The following is a 19,560-nucleotide window of genomic DNA, read 5'->3' as shown; positions in this document are numbered from 1 at the left end:
TAATACCCCATATTCATAGCAGACGCAGCACCCAAACACCTACAATTTTATTAGTTTTCATAATTACACAGTTAATTTATTTCTCATATCAAATTAGTTTTGGGTTTGGTTTTTTTTATATCTCTTTATACCTGCAAAAGTAGAAATAAAGCAGAAAAGCCACTAGATGTCAGATCGTTCTCTTTTAACACACAGTCTCGCTGTTTACCATATTACTTTTAATAAAACTCCATGGTATTCGATAGTAATTTTGGTATCACCTTCTACTGCATAGCAAAGTAGAAAGTGTGCCTACTGCTATTGTTAAACAGGCTAAACAAAGATTACTAAAAATATATGTTTCAAAAGTTAATATCTGTTCCAGACCTTATACTGAATAATTGCAATCTAAATTAACCTAGATTATCATTCAGCTTATAAATTAAAATCGGGCCTGTCAAAAAAGTATTTGTAAAATTTAAGGTAACATTTCAAATTACTTTATTGAGCTGTATATCACCTAGTGGGAAGTAACTATTTAGATATCTACAGTGTAAATGTGTGTGTGTGTGAGAGTGTCTTTGTGTGTAGGCAGTGTTTATACTGGTAAAATATTGTATATGTGTTTACTTAACCGGTAAAATACAGATGTAAATATCTGGCTTCTGAGAAAAAATCCTTCATAGCTTGGGAGTCTAAGAAGTAGAATATTTTTCACTCAGTATCCACAATTGCTAGATATATTTACAGCTTGAGTATAGGATTAAACACTGCAGCATTTATGGTTAATGGCAGTCATTAAATTACTATGACCAAACAAGAATTCTTTTTCATACAGGCTTAATCAACAGCTAGAGAGTTTGCTTCAACTTTAACACTTCTACTGCCATCAGATAAGAAGTATATATTAATCAGAAGCCAACACAACTAAATTCTAGAATTTGTAAAATGTGACCACTAAGAATGTGTGTGCTTCAGCTCCAAACCATAAACACATAAATTTAGTTCTCAAGTGCAGGTGTCTATGTGGGAAAAAGGCAGATACTCTCCTACTGTAATCAGTTGATGTCAAATAAAGCATTAATTGCACAAAGTTAGCCACTCTTCAGAGAGTGGCTAAAAAGAATGTAATACCTGTCATAATTTCTTCTCTTTTTCTATCCTTTCCTCCATGTGCCACATTTGCTATCTCATTGTTTCTGTGATTCCTTACCACTACTTTTTTGCCATGAAAAAATTATAGGACATAGTCTAATTGAGTGTCAAGATTAATAGAGAATGTGAACACAAAATATGTGAATAAACAATCTGTGATACATCCTGACATAATTTATTCCAGGATAAATCAATTGACTTTTCAATAACAGATTTTTCAATAACTTTTTTTTTCCTAAAATTCTGAAATTTTCCACTGAAAATTAAAAAAGAAAACCCCAGCCCTCAGTGACTTTGCCAGACTCTGCTGGCTGTTATGGTGTTTCAGTTTCTGTATCTTTATACATTTCTTTATATTAGTTTTTGTTTTCTCTTCTGGATTATCTTCACTCTTCCTTAACAGAAAGCAAGCTGAGTACATTGGCCTCTTGACTGCGGACTATCTTGTGGCTATACTATAATTCCTTTAAAGCATGGATTTTTAAGCCACACTAATGTGCAACGGCATAAATGCATACACATGCAAATACTATCTCAGGAGCAATTTCAGCTATTAGTCCAAGTGAGGATTAAACACAGGGTATTTGGGTGTGCAATACTACAAGCCTAATTGAACAGACAATTGCCAATGAACCTTTAAAACTAGTTCTATTGCACATACAAAATAATTGCTATACAATTTGATTTTGTCCTGCATTATGTTTCACAGATTTATTTTTAAATAATTGTTCGCTTCTTATGGCATTGATTTACTCTGAGAAAACTATTCCTTCAGGTTTTTTTTTTTTTTTTCTGTATGTTTGGATTTATGTTTTCTTTTGTTGCAGGTCTAATATGACAGCAATTTTCTTCCCACTTAAGGAAAAAAAAACTGGGGAAGAGTTTACTAAATATATCTTACATCTGTTTATTTTCATCAGTAATATTCTCACAGTCTTTCAAAATCCGTATATTTAGATAAGTTTTCAGAATTTATCTATAGATAAATGCAGAAAAAAATCTGTATTTTTGACAGTATATGTATTTTTCTTCAATCAGAACACATATGAAAAGCCATAGGAGGAAGAGAAACTAGAAAAAAATCAACATCAGATTATTTGGAAAAAAGCATAGGTATCAGCACTGGAGCAGTGTGGACTCTTCCGGACAATAACTAGTTTTAGTTCAAAAACACTGAGTGAGCTAGGAAAAGCAGTTTCAACAAGTGTCTTTTTGTGCTGGGTACTGAGACAAACACAAAGTCTTTGCAGGTGGTAACCTGTACCAGACTTTCTAATTTGCTATGATGTCCAACGCCTAATCATGATGTGTGAGCATTTACAGAGCTGGTAGACTAGACTTGGCTCTTCGGAGTTAGTCTTAAATGGAAATTCTCCATTGCCCAAGTTTGCCTTTTACCAATACCAGTGAGTACTTCGAATTACCCTAGTTTAATACTTTAATTTAATTTTAATTGAGATACCTCATATAGATACAGGTGTAGCTCACTTACTCTGCAATAAGGCAATGCAGAGGAAAACAATGATTGAGAGTTCTTCACACCATTTTCTCTCCCCCCTGGCTCTTAAGACATGCATGCCAATGTCGTATGATACAGATTCAGCCTTCCCAGTTAGATTGGGACTGTGTCTATTCCAGGTTGTGCAGTCTGAAAAACGAAGATGTATTTTGGCTCTGCCTCTTGAGTTCTTGTTTAAACATGAGCAAATTAATCAACTACCTCTTTAGGTAAGAAATGTTCCATTCAAAATTGCCATTGACAAATGCGTTTCAGGAAGCACGATGGTAGTTTGGGTTGTTTTTCATTTCTTGCTATTTGCAGCAAAGGAAGACAGGGTGAATTAATTTGGGACAGAATAGATGGGAGAGATGAGATGGAGCTAATTTAGAAGCTCTGTAAAACTGTTTCTCTTTTTTCCTCCTATAACTTATGACAGGAAAGCAAATGCATACTCATAATAATTCTGCTGGCATCAGTGCAGTTATTCTGTGGAATAATTTGACCTTCAAAATCCAGTTTTCCATTTCCTTACACCATTTTGCAGTTGCAGATACATGCTATGAATAAACACAGTCATTCTGGTGGTTTATATCTACTTCCCTTTTAGGCTGAATTAAGTTGCTAAATGGAGAGGTTATTAAAACGTGGGGTGACTGGACTACCTCAAATCATCCCCCCCTCCATGTTACATTGCAATTAATGCTGTTTAAAATATTGTAACCCTGTGATATTGATTAAATATTGGCAAGGCATTTTATGACGTTTAATAACTGCACTTTAAAGGCTTCTATTGTCATGTGATTGATTAATTTTTTGTTAAAAATACAGTTTTCAAATACACATACGGATGTTTTGATTTATCTTTGGTGTAAATGTAACATTTTATTTTGTTTATTGCTTACCACACACCAAGGTGGATAAGCCTCTGGAGGCCATGTAGGGTACTGCTGTCTTTTCAGATTCCAGACATCTGTTCTTCAGTTTTGTCCCAACATGACATTGCTAATGTCCCCAGAGGAACCTAGCTAGCTTTTCAGCTCAGGAGCCAGTAGGATCTCAATTCAACTGCCTACACACCAGGGTCTAGAGTTACTCATAGTTCCCAAGTAAACCTCCCATGACCTTCAGCAATTACATTAGTAAGGCAACGGTCTCCCTAGGACCCGGCATTCTTTCTGCCACTGGTTAGCTCTGGTGCCTTGAATGGCACTGGACATCAATGTTTAGGCAATCTGAAGAGCTGTAGGTGACTAAAGAAATGCTTGTGTACAGCGGATGTATCTACTTCAAGGTCTGAAATCCCAGTAATTTCTGAGTAGACACCATTATTTGGTGACAACCTCTTCCTATTTAACTCAAAATTTCTCTAATTATGTTGGAAACCTCTGCCTATATTTACTAAGACCACAATTTAAGTACTGTGCTCTAAACTTTATATAGTCACAAACATTTGGCATTTCTCCTCTTCTGTAACCCATCTAGGTGTTCTCAACTTGATCCCTTGAAGGTGATGCCATTTAGCATCATCAGAGAACCTCTAATATATTGGCAAGGTGAATACAATTTGTTTGCCTGTTTGTAGGTATTTGGTGCCACATAAGATTTTCTGAGGCATCCTGGTATCCCACCTGGCTGTCAACATCCACTCTAGTCGGTCTTAGTCTTCCATACATCTAGCACTGTATCGACCATATTTTTAGTGACTTCGTTGTGCATGCCTTATTATGCAAGGAACCAGAAGTATAGATTCCCAACAAAAGTTGGTAGCTAGTAAAGAAATAGTATAGTACCTCAAATCATTATCTGATCTTTGCATTTTGCATTTCACATGCAACCTTTTATTGACTTTACTGTTTGGTAATGTATGGTAAATGAATGTTGCATTAATTGTTCATTTACACGCATATCCGTGAGTCAGGGAGATCTCTATGGCAATCCCAAATGATGAAAAATCTATTCAAACTCCTTAGGATTTGACAGGCTGGCATTTCAGAGATTGGATAGTTATACTAAAGACTACCATTGTGATTCACTCACTTTGTATATTAATTTTGCACAGAAGTAGAAAACTATACAGGCTGCAAGTTATGAAATAAAATAAGAACTTAAGATCTTTTAACAGCTTTTTCTTATGGGAATTTGCCAATAGAAGTAAAAAGTTCTCAGTGTAAAACATTTTTTAAAATATTCTGGCTTTTAGAAAATCTTAGTTATTAATTTTTCTCAATCTTCAAAAATAGTATGTTGAGGAATTAATATAAACACTAGAGAACAAAGAATTCTTGTCAAAAATGCTGACTAAAGGTTATGTCTAAATACATGTCATAATCTGTAGATAATAGGTCTTTACATTTCATACATTACATGAAAGTTATATTACCAAGTATTCATACTCCTGCAAAAAGATTTATATATGTTTTAAAGAGCAGGGTTGAATACTTTGAATTCTGTTTACAAATGATTTCTCATCAGTTAGTGACTCTGCTTTGCTACCATTTTTTCAGTACACTGCCATTCAAAACCATTTTACATGGTTTGGAGGAATATAAAGATTTTTTTAAAACCTATAAAAATATATGCTATTTATGTAATTTGCAAATCCTGTCCTTTGTAAAATGGAAAAAAAAAAATGCAGCTGTATAAATGACTATCACATAAGAATTTTGTTGTGCAGGGCCGTTTATAAACAATGAATTCATTGCGTTCACAGAGCTACACAATATTATAAATTTGTGCTACTATATAGCAATTTTGAGTGTCATGGTTTAAACCCAGCTGGTAACCCAGAACCACGCAGCCGTTCACTCATCCACCTGTCTTCCCTCTCTTCCGGGAGGGATGGGAAGATGAATCATGAATCGAAAGAATGTAAGCCCTGTGGGGTGAGATAAGAACAGTTTAATAAATAAAAAGTACGATATACTGCTATTACTTCTACTACTAGTACAACAACTACTACTACTACTACCACTTATAATGGAAATAACAAGGGCAGAAAATATAAAACTAAAAGGGAAAAAAAACCAAAATAAACACAAGTGGTGCACAATACAATTGCTCACCATCCTCTGACCAATGCCCAGCCTGACCCGGGCAGCGACCAGTCCCTTCCGGGTAACTTCCTCCAGTTTATATACTGGGCATGATGTGCTGTGGTATGGAATACCCCTCTGGCTAGTTTGGGTTAGGTGTCCTGTCTCTGTTTCCTCCCAGCCTCTTGTGCGCCTCCTCACTAGCGGAGCATGAGAGACTGAAAAGTCCTTGATCAGGGCAAGCGCAACTTTTCAACAACTAAACCATTGGGTGTGCTATCAGCATTGTTCTCAGACTAAAGCCAAAACACAGCACTGCAGCAGCTACTAGGAAGGAGAAAAAAAGAACTGTTACAGCTGAACCCAGGACAGTGAGCGAGAAGGAAATATTTTGTGAAATATTATTTTTCTTTGAAAGTGTCAGAAATGACATCTTTTATACCTTGAAAGTATGTATAGAACATGGGGCATTCTGCTACATTTAAGTACTTCTGAATTCAATACTAAAATACAATAAAATCTCTTTTTAATTGTCCCAGTTAACTTGTGTAATAATTGCATTTTGCAATATATGTAGCACACATATTGTTATTATGAGAATATAATCCAAAACTCTTCATAAAAAGTCTGTTAAACTCTTAGGCTTGCATCAAGTTTTCAGAGGTTCATAAATTATCCAGATGTCTGTGTGTATTTCAGTCATAATTGCAGCCACATGATCTATGTTCGTGTGTTAGGGCACTAGCAGCCCAGAGTTCATGTCCAGTACAGACTGCAAAAAAAGATCCTCATGGCCTAGCAGATTTTATGGGGTTTGCTGTGTATCTATTTCCCTTAAGATCATTTTCTGGAGGCAAATCGACCTGTATCATATTTTTTTCATTACAGCAGAGTTTTAAAAGCATTAAATAGAAAAAGAAAAAACATTTATTTTTACTGCACATGCATTGTTGTTTAATAGATTTTCATTCTTAAGAAACAGTAAAATGCTAAGCTGCTGGAGATAAGTATAACTGTTTGAATAGCAAAGAAGATTCACATTATTCTATGTGGCTTCATTTACAACTGTATAGATTCAAAGTATTGAGATCCACTAATATTTTGTACATATGTGCCTTTTCTATTGCAGTACCAATTTAAGCAGCATTCTTTTGTTCAGTGTGACAATAGGAAAAATTCTGTGTTTACATTACATTTTTTTATAGGTTCAAGGAGGAGTTAACTGACACAATGAGGGTAGCATTACAAGACAAATTTTAGCTGTTAAAATGAATAATAGCTGACAAGGACTACTACTGAAAGATCCAACAGGTGAAATAATTTTAAAATAAACTAAAAAATATATATAAAAGAATTAAAAATCAGAAACCAAAGGAGAAAGAACATGTTATAAAGGAAACGGTTGATAGAAGACAGCTTCTGGCCTTTTGGGAAGACTAAAAGGAAATGGAGAAAGATAGAGGCATTCATTGTTTCTGCTTCTGATAGCAGCAGAAAAAGGAAAGTGAGACTGTCAGTACAGTGTTTTCAGTAAATAAATAAATAAACAAGTAAAACCATGCTGGCAGCAGTCAGGCTAAGTTTGATATGTTAAGCCATTCTAGAGGAGCCTGCCACTGAGATTTCCAACCTACTCTTCTGCCTTACAGGGCTGAGATAACATTTGTTAGCACATTTAAACTTTGGCAGACTTTTCCAAACCAAAAGAAGCTTGTGAAACTTCAGAATATTACCTGCCACTGCTTGAATGCTCTTCTTCCCATAGATTTTTAAACTTCTTTATGTTGATTCCATGTCTGCAACTCAAGATTATTTCACATGACAAATCAAGGGAACAATTTGAGTGATGTCATGTAGCAATATAGCACCACTGAAATTACTAAAACATACTCAAGACATCCATGGGGTGGCCAATATGACTAATACAGGACCTGCAGGAGAACTGGGCCACCTGTGAGTGGCAGGTATAAGCCATGTGTGCTAACATAAGGTATTTAGATTTTCACCATGTTCATGCACTAGAATTACATACCTTACTTCTCTTTCAGTAAGAATCATGTAGTTAATAGAGGTTAGGCTCAGTTCTTCCCCAAAATCTCCCTCAAGATTAGATTTTCTATCCATGAAAATAGTGACTATGCTAGAATGGCTCTGTGTTTGCGATTTGTGTGCACACACAGGGACAGAAGACAAGCATGCTGCAGTGTGGTACTAAAAATGTAAGTTATGCCGAGACAGGGTGTGTGTTTGCTATTTGCAAGGACCTCATAGGAAGAAGATGTCTCTTTAGAGAGCTTTTTGGATTTCAATTATAAAGTTTGTAGAGCAACCTTTCAGACAGGCACAGTGTACTGATGGTGGCATGACATCTCATTACACTGCAAATTAGGGGTGATAGCGCTGAAGTTATTAAGGTCACACAGATCTAAGCCACTGGCAGAAGAGAAAAAAACCAGGCCTAATGAATTGTTTAAAAGCAGTAGTTCTGTTGCAATTGCTGTCCCTCTGTTTTCTGAGTTGAATATTTCTCAATGAATTGCACTGGCTTCAAGATTTCATCAAAACTCTGCATGCATGTACTCCCTTTAGTTAGAGCACATAATGAATTCATTACTAAACAAACAATTTTCCATCTTGAGAGCGATATTGAGCAGGTTATGTTTAATAAGGAAAAATATGACCCCCAAATGACTAATTAGTTCTTTATTGTGTCACTCTGATGACGAATATTCTTCTAGAAAAAAGTAATAACATATCAACAAAATGTACAACATTTTCAACTGGCAACAGATCTATTTTTGGATCCAAGCATTTTATGACATCTAGATAATGTTGTCATTCAATCTTGATAATCAGATGCAGTCTATTCTGCACCAGTTACTAATGTTATCAATTTAATATCTCCTTTTTTTAAACACTAGTTTTCCCAGAAGAGTTAATGTCTTTGAAGATTGAATTTGACTAAGAAGTTTAGAATAACAAAAAGAATACAAGGAAAATCAGAGAAGTTTCCCCCACGATGTTTTCTAGCTACTCTAGATGAGTTAATGATATTAATATCCTTCTGGAGCTGCGTTATTTGCTCCAGCATAAGCCAGGACCAATCTCAAAATTGTCACAGTCCCCATTCAGTAAATCATAAAGAAAACATCTTTAACAGAAGGACTTCAGTCTGAAAGAGTAAAGGAAGAAATTATTCACTAGAATATTACACTATTTCTCATCATAGTTAAGCTCTATAACTTCTATTCTCAAAGAGACTGGCATAGAGTTGAATTTATAAACCTAGGTCATTCACTTTGGATTCCTGTAAAATACAAGAAAAGATTTTGATAATAATTATTGTGATCTGCAAAGTGTAACTCTATGCGTTTGAAATCAAGATAAAACACAGAGAATGTTTTAAAGACCCACCCTCAAGTGAAAATAAGACAATATTCAGGAAAACTGTGTGGGTTGCACCTGTGCTAGCAAACTAAGCTAGCACCAAGGCAAAGTATCGTAGGACAGTCCATGCTGATAGCATTAAACTCTCTGAATTTCCAGAACAAGAAATAATGCTGAAGGTGTGCCATGGCGCATGCCTACTTCTGAAATATGTCCATGATCAAAACCCTTGTCAAAGACCCTTATAGCAGCACAGCAGTATAAATTTTCAAGTTTCAGTGCCTGAGAAGATTCCCTGCCACTATTTAATCCATGAGCACAGAAATATCTTAGGTACCAAAATATTATATCTCAGTGCTTTTAATTTCTATACCAGGTAATTGTAAGCCTAGTCTCATAACAATGAACCTTGTTCTGGAATTAGGCATCATGACTTTTTCAGTTGTTTCTTACTTTGTAATGATTGATCTTACTTTATCTAGCATTCAGCATGTATGAACGTAGATACCAGATATAGTGATCCTAATCACAAGACCATTATGTATCGAGGAGCTAGTGATTCACACAGCAGTTAATCTGAATAAATCCAGATCTGTGCTGCGCAGTGCTGTGCCAGAAATTATGCCACCTGCAAGGCCTTGCCTTTGTCTCAAAGTCCATCAAGAATTTCTCACATAAAAATCCCATTTGACAGGAGGAATGATAAGTATTTTATTGTAAGAAAAAGTTAAAAAAGCTCAAAATACCAAAAAAGGGGAGCTTCTTTCCATGGGTGGGGTCCTCTCAGCATGCTGTGTGTAAATCCATCTGGGGTCTGTCTGAAATTGTGTGAACACAGGGTTCCCAACATCTGAAAGGACACGAGATTTACTCACTATCTGCATTCCTCTTTTTAGTTTACCTTATTAAAGTGGCTATTTTATGAAGTCACTTGTTGATGGGCCCTTCCCAATCTCTTTCTGAGATCCAAGAAGAGTCCTGCACTATCCCTTTCTCACACCACAGCCCCACCTTGTTTTGCAGTCAAATTTACAGTATTGACTACACCTTCAGTGAAAAAGCCATCAACAGTACCACTAATATCACATCAAGCATTTTATCCCAGCCAAACTGCCTTGTCTGAGGGGCTCAGCTGTGCTCTGCAGTGGGTCTATTAGACCTGACTGGAAGCAGTGGTGTCTGGCAGGAGTGGACTGAGGAAATACAAAGGAATATTTTAAATGTAGATGTGTTTTCTAGTATACTAAAACAAAAAACCAAACAAACAAAAACAAAAAGAAAAAAAAAAACCCAACCAAAAAATCACAAAACCACCAAACAACTGTGTAAGAGAAAAATTCAAGTTTGCCTGTTATCTGTTTCATCGTCCTCTCCTGTAAGACACACTGTGGGGTGGGCAATATCTGCAGAAGTATCCCACTAAATATACTTGAGTACCCCAGAGACAGAGGAAAACATCTGCTCCAAGTTCTCAGCCTGACACAGGAATGGGAACAGAAGCAGATTTTCACTGTCTTTTTCACCTCTGTAATTACTGCATTGTACTTCCTCCTAGAGACAAATCACATTCCCAGCCCAAGAGAAATTATTGGGGTCAGGGCCCTGAACACATAAACAGATACTTGTTCTGAACCTTTAAAAAAAATCTTGTGCCACTTCCGTGTTCTTTTCATATTTTAAAATTCAAATATTAGTTCTGTGAAAAGATTCTTCCAAAATCCAGTAAAATATTGATTAACGTTTGTATTTTAAAGCATCACATGAATCGATTCACTTACTTAGAAGATTTATTTCAAGCAGCATACATCTCTTGAGCCATTGAAATTACAGAAATTTTGTTCAGTATGCATTATAGCTTCCCCCCAAATCCAAGGAAAATAATGCATCTCCATTAAAAAAAAAAAATCCACAATTTTTGGTTGTAGCTGTTACTTACTGTACTTTATGTTTAAAAATATTACGTGTCTCTTACACATTTTACGGTAGCAAATATGCTCTCAGTACTTATGAATGATAAAAATAAGCATGATTCCAATGTGACTGACCTGAATTCAATTACTACTGTTCAAATTCAAGCTAGGAACTCAGAAAGCTAATTGGGATATGTTTCTTTATGTGTAAGGTGACAATGCAGGAATATAGCAGTCTGGATTTAAGGTCTTTAAAGTTTACAGACCCTAAATAGAAGAATCAATAATATTTTATATTAAAAATTTTTGAAAACTAAATAAATATTTTCTACAAGCCAAATGAATGGTGGGCAGAAAATATGTTTTATTACCTTCACATATGTTTTATTACCTTTTTATTACCTTTATTACCTTTTTCCTTCTACTGAAATAGCTTCCCCTCTCACTTCCTCAACTCACTTTTTTCTCTCTCAGATTGAGTGGTTTTAGAAAGGAAGAAAGAGGACATATGGAAGGAAGGAAGCAAGGAAGCAAGGAAGCAAGGAGGGAGTAGGAAAAGAAGAGCTTTCACCAATGCATGAAACAGACAGTTATTACTGCTTTCAGGATCTGAAATAAAACTCTGTATTTCTTCCTCCATTTCATGCAGCTGGGAATGTATGAGACACAAACTCCGTGGTATTGACAGTGGAGTCACTTATCTCAAATGTCACGCTTCAAAGGAGGAAAAACTGAATGAAGCAATGTACTGTTAGAAAGTGAATCAGCATTCAGGAATACTTCTTCTTGTTATAAACTTAAACAACTGTTATCTATAAAAAAAAAAAGAAAGCTAAAGAAGAGCAATATTTTATAGTGTTTCTAAACAAAACCACAAAATGTGGAATTTCCGGTCACTAAATATTTTACATTTTTATGGTTTACAGCTGTGTTTAAATAAATCTGTCTAATTATATTGAAGGTTGCATTGTAATCACAGGCTAACCCCATTTTCCTGCCCAGAACGTGGTAACAATGAGCTTCTTTGGGTTATTAAGATTTACAAATAGAGCTGGTTTTGCATTGATTTTAAGGTTACTTTCTTTCATCCTTTCTTTTTTTTATTTCTTTTTTCCCTAAATGTGATTGGCTTTCTGCTTCAAAAGAATTATGTTTATGACCTTAAAACCAAAAGTAAGAAAGACAGATAAGTCAATTCTTGACACTTTCCCACAAAGACCAGACCATCTGGACACTTTGTATTTGTAACAGGTGCTTCTGGGACTTGGAGCCTAATTCTGGCCCAGATTCTGTTCTGTATGGGTGACTTCTTCACTGTGTGCAACTGCACATCGCATTAATTGAAGGGACTCAAAAAGGCCAAGTACAGTAATTAGTCAGTTGCTCAGGCAGAAAAGAGACTAGTGGCTTAGTGCCACCAAATGTTGAATGCACAGATGTACAGCACCATCAACTTTTGCTCTCTGCGGTACTCTGCTAATCTCTAGCAGGTAGAGCAAAGATCTGTCTTAGTCCAGGTTTTCAGCCTTCTAGAAGCAACAACATAAATTTTATATCCACTTGGGAGAGAAAATAATGAGTTTGAATGACATATAAAAGAAGCCACATCAGCATAAAATTGTCAGAATAGTAAAAGTACCAGATGGGCCAAATATGCTAGTCAGGCTTTTGGGTTCCAGTCTGAGTGTTTAGGTTTATCCGATTGTCAAATGTAACAGAAGCCATGAAATGTGTGTGATTTTGACCTTACAAGCTTACCTTTTTTGCACTATGCTACAATATGCATGTTGCAATTTGCATGTACTTTACTTGTTTGTAGGCTTACCTATTCTGAGGTAGTGGTCAGAGATCGATCAGAACTGTTAGTTAGTGTCACTTGAAAAGTTAAAAATACACCTACCGTGCTTCTCATTTCCACTGAGCAATACAGATAAATGTGGGTGGTGGAGGCATTCAGAAATACTGTAAGTGAAACTGGTTTGTATTTAAGTTTTAGCTTGGCATACAGCAGGAACTCAAATCATTTTTCTGCAACTTTTGTGGATGCCATTTGTACTGTTGTGTTATACACAGTGTCATCCACTCCAAGTGGGTGTCGTGAAAAAGGTCTGGATTGTTGCATTTCCTGTAATATAAAATTTCTAGACTAAACCTTTATTTTGAAAAACATAATTTTTACTTTTTGGTCAGAACAACCAGAACTAGGAAGCAGTAAACTGAAATCATAGTTTGCTTAGGCCATTATTTTCACTGTTGTATGAGGTCTTACATACATTGTCCCCTTGAAATCATCATCATTACATTACAGTGCACTTTACATTACAGTGATATACTCCCACTGCCTTCGCTCATAGTGCTCCCTACAAGAATTACTTGAAATAGTAAGGTGCAGTGTTTGAAATATTATAAAACCTGGTTTAAATCTTTTTATTCATATGACTTATCTTAGAATTCTGCTATATTTCACATCTCCTATGATTAGCAAACAGCAGTGTGGTCACATAGGTGTCATACAGGAATACTCAAGGAAAAGTTTTAAAATGGTTTTAAAACCCTTTTTAAAAAACTTTTTAAAATATTGCAAAGTAGCTTGCATTTCTATATTTTCTGATAAATATTCTCAACTCTTGGTCTACCAAATATTTTTATTAATTTTGTTTCATTAACGGAAAAAAAATGTTAAGAATTTTTAATGGACTAAATTATTATTTATGTAATTATAGCTGCATTGTTTTACTGTGCCTATGGACTGGGTTCATAAACTTCTTTCTTTTCCAAGTTCAGATTATACTTTCTTTTCCTGTGCAGGGTCCTGAGAAATCAGAGGTGTAAGACCCAGGAGATCTTGAGGAGGAAATAAACTTTGTCACTTGAATTTGACAGCTTTTTCCTGCTACTTATATTCCTAAATTTTAAAGTAGTGGTGTACATGTCAAAATAACCAGTGTTACTTTAAACTTTACATTTTAATGCAAAACCACCTACAACACATACTGACTTATCTGAACTAATTTTGCTTCATCACAATGACATATTTAAGGGAGCAGAAGAGAAAATTGACTGAGCTATTATGTTCAGAATTATATTGGTGGTAAGCATGGAAGAAATAAGATTTAAATTGTTCCTGAGGAGTTAAAGTAAGGAAAAGGACTGGGAAAGACACAGGAACACAAAATAGATGCTGATCTTGTATGATAATATAGTTTTCGGTATTACTCCTCTGCTTTGCCTAATTAATTTGTGTGAGCAGGCAGGGGAATCAAATATCCTGGAGAAAAGGATTCAGAGGGATGATCATCCTATCCAATCATCCTGCAAAATTTTCAGTATGAGTTGGGTATATTAATCTCCTGGGATTATTGATTATTTTAAATGCCATATTTCAGTTCCCTCCTAATTAACATACAGAACAGAGCTGAGAGACAGCACAAAGAGATAATGTGATGTGTGCAGTGATTTTAACTACCAAATCTCAGTGTAAACTCACTGAACTTTTTTTAATATCCTAAGTGCATAGTGTATGATTTAAAAAAAACTTATCGGTTCCTTCAATCGGATAACAAATATTGGAAACAGGCTTATACTTTAGTTGAAATACACTATTCCTTTGCCACCAAAAATTCATAAAAAGTAGACAAGTCACTGGTGTAATCTAAGATGTGTATGTGTCTGAAGTAATTCATCCTCTTATTCAAACAAAGCAAAATGGTTGTCATAGAATGCATGGATTTGGGGAGGGACTCTTCCTTAGGGACCGTAGTGGTAGGACAAGGGGTAATAGGTTCAAATTTAAATAGGGGAAGTTTAGATTAGATATAAGGAAGAAGTTCTTTACAGTGAGGGTGGTGAAGCACTGGAATGGGTTGCCCAGGGAGGTTGTGGATGCTCCATCCCTGGCGGTGTTCAAGGCCAGGATGGACAGAGCCTTGGGCGACGTGGTTTAGGGCAAGGTGACCCTGCCCATGGCAGGGGGATTGGAACTAGATGATCTTAAGGTCCTTTCCAACCCTTACTATGCTATGATTCTATGATTCTATGATTTCATTTGAGTTAGAAAACAAAAATGTTCCCTGTGAGGCAATGAAGATTGCAGGAAGCCTACCATCATGATCTTTTATCATTTCTCACGTTCTACATACATTTTCTAAATTTACTCAAACATATTTAATTCTAAATACTAATCTAGCCTAATTTTTATAATATAGAGATTATGCATCTCTGAAAATTCTGTAATTTAGAAAATAACTGCAAACACAGTTACCCCAAATTTGTGCTGAGGTAGCTAGGAGCAGAAGCTCACTTTCAGAGTCTATATAAGAAAATATTTAATGACAGACATCAATACCAGTGGCAAGAAACATTTAGCTAGCTGGAAGATATTGTGAATGAACATAATAGATGAAGAAACATGAAAAAAATATCAAGAAATACAAAGACTGTCTTGCTAGAGAATCCTAACTCTACGAACACTTATGTTACCTTCTGATGGTCACAACTTTTACGATAACAAGTTCCATCCATTGGTGTGTCACTTCTGCTACATATTTTGAAATTACATCATTGAGGACAGCCTCATCTGACAGCTGCCATGAGCTGCCAGATGGGAAGACGATTCAAGGATAATACAACAGTAAGTACTGTATGATTTCCTTAATTTATCATAGTTTTCCTGCTGGATACTCCACAGATTTAATATAGTTTCTCTGAACAGCTGGGAGTTTTCTTGCATATACATGTATATATATTTAGCTGTTTATATGAATTATATGATTCAGTGGCATAGTGGCTAATTGTTTAGTACTTCCTAGCAAACACCAGGCATGTAGCCAAAACATGCTTGATATTAAAATATTGTCCTATGAATAGAAATTAAGCTTCTAAAAATCCTACCTAGCCTGTCCTTTTCTCCAATCTGAATGATGTAACATTTTCCCTGCAGGATAGAATAAGGAATGAACAACAACAAAAAGTGTTTAATCGAACCTTATCTCAGTTATATAATTAAGTCTAAAGAGAGGAGTTCACCAACTCTACCTCTGAAAAGATTATAGATATTTTTGTAACTTTATATATATATTTTATTGGTATTTATTTCTCTGAAAAATAAGGTAAGCTCAAATTCGAGGCCATCCCTGGTCTTGATCAGAATAGTTATAATAGAAACAGTGTTAGCAGCAAAGGCAAATGCAAGTAAAGGAAGAGTTCTAGAAAAATAATCACACAGAAAAAAAAAAAAAAGAAAATACCAAAAAAAAAAAAAAAAACCCTACCAAGAAAAAAAGGTTAAAAAACAAAAGCAATAAAAATTACAAGCAAGGATATATATTAACAAGCTGAATTCCTCCATGAATGCATATTACCTTGCTATATGTCCCTGGGAAAGATTGCTATAATTTGCTGTATATACTTCAGCGCATGCAAAAATATACAATACTTGTCAAATATCGGTATTGTTTTACCATTATTTTTATTTCCTATTTAATGCTATATTTATTTACTTATATATATGTTATTTTGAGTATGGTCTTATGGACCACCTAACATCTATTCTCAGTTCTATGATAGCTGAATATGAAAGGTGGAATCACCCATCCAGACCATAGTACAGCCCTTGAGTGTTGTAGCTAAGTGGCAAAGCATCTACCTCAAAGGCTAAAGATTCTTGAACAAAGATCATCAGTTTGGGTCAGGTGTCCTGTCTCTGTGTCCCTCCTCACTGGCAGAGCATGAGAGACTGAAAAGCCCTTGGTTGGGGCTAACCACTACTTAGCAACAACTAAAACATTGGTGTGTTATCAGCATTGTTCTCTGACTAAAGTCGAAAACACAGCACTGCACCAGCTACTAAGAAGGAGAAAAATAACTGATACAGCTGAACCCAGGACGCTAACAGATAAAGCCAGACATAAAGTGGTCTGTTAGGCTTACTGCAAAAGCCTAGGCAGTTTATCTCGAATCCCTGAAGCCTAATAAATTACTACTGGCAATACATAATGCATATCTGTAAATGTCTGCTTTACTGAGATATTGAATATCACAGAAAACAAGCTTCTTATTATAGCATTTCAAAGTTTAGATTAACACAATTATTTTTACTATAGAATATTGGAGTATATTCATAGAATATGGCTTCTGATGTAATAAACACTAGTCACATACAAGTGAGACCGTGTCAGACTTCCACTTTTTACATCTACACTTAATCAGTAAAATAATGTTTCTGAAAGCAGTTGGTATGAAACACTTTCAGAATATGTTAATGAATCCTTTGCCTCAGAGATTTTTCTTCAAAGATCCAGTTTTAACTTGAGTTTTGAGAAAAAGTTCAGGACATCTGAGGTACTAAAGAAAGAAGATCAGGAAGCAAGCTTGATCACTGTCTTCCTGGACCATCCACAGTGTTACTTTCCTCTATTTCTGCTTTGTGCAGCTTCAGCAGACAATTTCAAATGCAGTAGGTACACATGATTGTTTCCAAAAGCAATGGTTAGATAAACCGGGGTTTGTCTTTAATCTTATACATTCCCCCAGTGCCAGCCTTGTAGGCTTTGTACCCTTGGTCAAAAGAGTATGTGATATGTATTTGTATCACATTCCAGTACCCATAAAACAAAATTTTACTATCATATGAAAAAAATACAAACCTTCTGGTATGCAAAGATATCATTTCAAAAGCTTGAAAATGGAAAACCACACCAGAACAAAATCAGCACATTAGGACTACTTGGTATGCATAGGAAACCAGGGACAAGAACTCGTGTGGATGTGGCCAGACCACTCTAGTCGTAAGCACAATACAAGTGAATATTTGACACTTGACCTCGGGTGCAAGCCTCTGGAAGAGATTTCCTGTTCACCCAGGAAGTCAAGTGAGCAACAAAATATATTAAAACACAGAATACTTGTTAATGTAGAAATGAAAAGACTAGAGAAGAAAGTTCTGTAGTCATGGCTCCAAAATCTCAAAGAGAAGTGATATTTCAGGCAATAGAGCGAGGACGTGTAGTTAGCACCCGAGAGAAATTCATATTTCTTTTCTTTTGCCAAATGTTAAACTATTACTATCTCTGGTGTTAAAGGCCAGATTGGTTTGGAAAGGTGAGTGCAACAATGTACTAGTGTACATCTAGCCTGAGAAAACTGATGCACTTTGGAAGACATATTGTCCTGGAGAAATGTTAAGAGCCTTTTTGTTGTACAGATGGTTTCCTGATGAGAACTGTGATACACCTTGCTTTCAATTTAGAGGTTTTGGATTCAGATCCTTCCTTTGGATTCAGATGCTCTGCATGCTGGAAGCATTCTCAGCAGACATCTATCATACAGATCTTTTTTATGGTCACTCAGAGAGAGCTAAGAAGAGATGAACAGTGGACTACAGTTCAGAACTTGAACTTTTTTCTGGAGGCAGGCTAAATCATGTGGCTACCTATGTAATTATCATACAATAACTGTTGAAGATGATGTTAGCTAAACAAAAAAAATTAAAAACTATGTAACTATAGAACGATATAGGTGAGATTTGACCTCTAGAGGTCACTCATTGAAAGCAAAGTCAGATTTCAAGTTACCTTGTATAAAAGGAAATATTAGGCAAGGTTACATTAGAACAAGGGAAAGACAACATCTACCTTATATTTGCCTGGTTCCCCTGCTTCATTCATCCATCCATTGTTGGACAAGTCAGATGTTACCAGATCATCAACCTGTGTACAGCTTTATGTTCTTCCATGTCTTCTTGAATGATTCTGCCACCTGATTATTCACATTGATAATTTCTGGTTCTACATATGACTGGTCTTACCTCACTGGTAAGGAATATCCAGGACTCAAAGCAAACTGGGAATTTTCCTGTCACTGAACTAAATAGTTTGTCTTTCTACCAGTTTAGGTGTCTTTTCAACAACAATCCTGTAGTGTTTCCAGATTTGTCTCCTCTTCTTTGTGTCAGTGATAGGCCAGGCACCTCAGTTATGGTGTGGTAGCTGTTGTGAACAAAACAGTTTCAACTCAGGGAATTTTACTTAGTTTAATTTATTGCTAGTTAATTCAAAATTTTAATTATTGATTTGGGCATTTGAGAAAAGAAAAAACAACACAAACTTGCAAGGAAACACCTTTCCTCCTTGTGCTTAACTTGAATCCTCGCCCTTCCACATCTCAATGTCTCTTGTTTTCATCTCACATTGCGCTTGTCCCCCCTCTCCAATTGTTCTGGCCATGCAGGAGGGTGACTGTGTCAATGAGCAATGTTTTCTTTCTGCTGGTCCTTGTTTCTTCACCATTTCTATGCCTGGATCATTCATGACCATAGTCTCTTAGCAGTTTCTGTGCCCTGACATTTTTCACTTCCAGTCTACAGTCCCTCAGAGGTACCTCCTCTGGCATGGAATGCCTATTTCCAACAATGAAGCTCCTGATTTCTCCCCAGTAATAGCTCCTTCTATGTGTCCCCTCCATTCCTCTGGAGGTGTTTTCTACATACTTCCAGTAACTGCTGTCTTTTCCTAAACAGGTATGAATTGGGGCACTGGGCACTCCCCTGCCTTGCTGTAGATGCAAGATGAGGTGTTTACTGCAGTGTCAGAGCCCACCA

This window comes from Strigops habroptila, chromosome 2, assembly GCF_004027225.2.
Source record: "Strigops habroptila isolate Jane chromosome 2, bStrHab1.2.pri, whole genome shotgun sequence".
In the NCBI taxonomy this organism is placed as follows: domain Eukaryota; kingdom Metazoa; phylum Chordata; class Aves; order Psittaciformes; family Psittacidae; genus Strigops; species Strigops habroptila.
Note: the sequence above shows the minus strand (reverse complement) of the source record.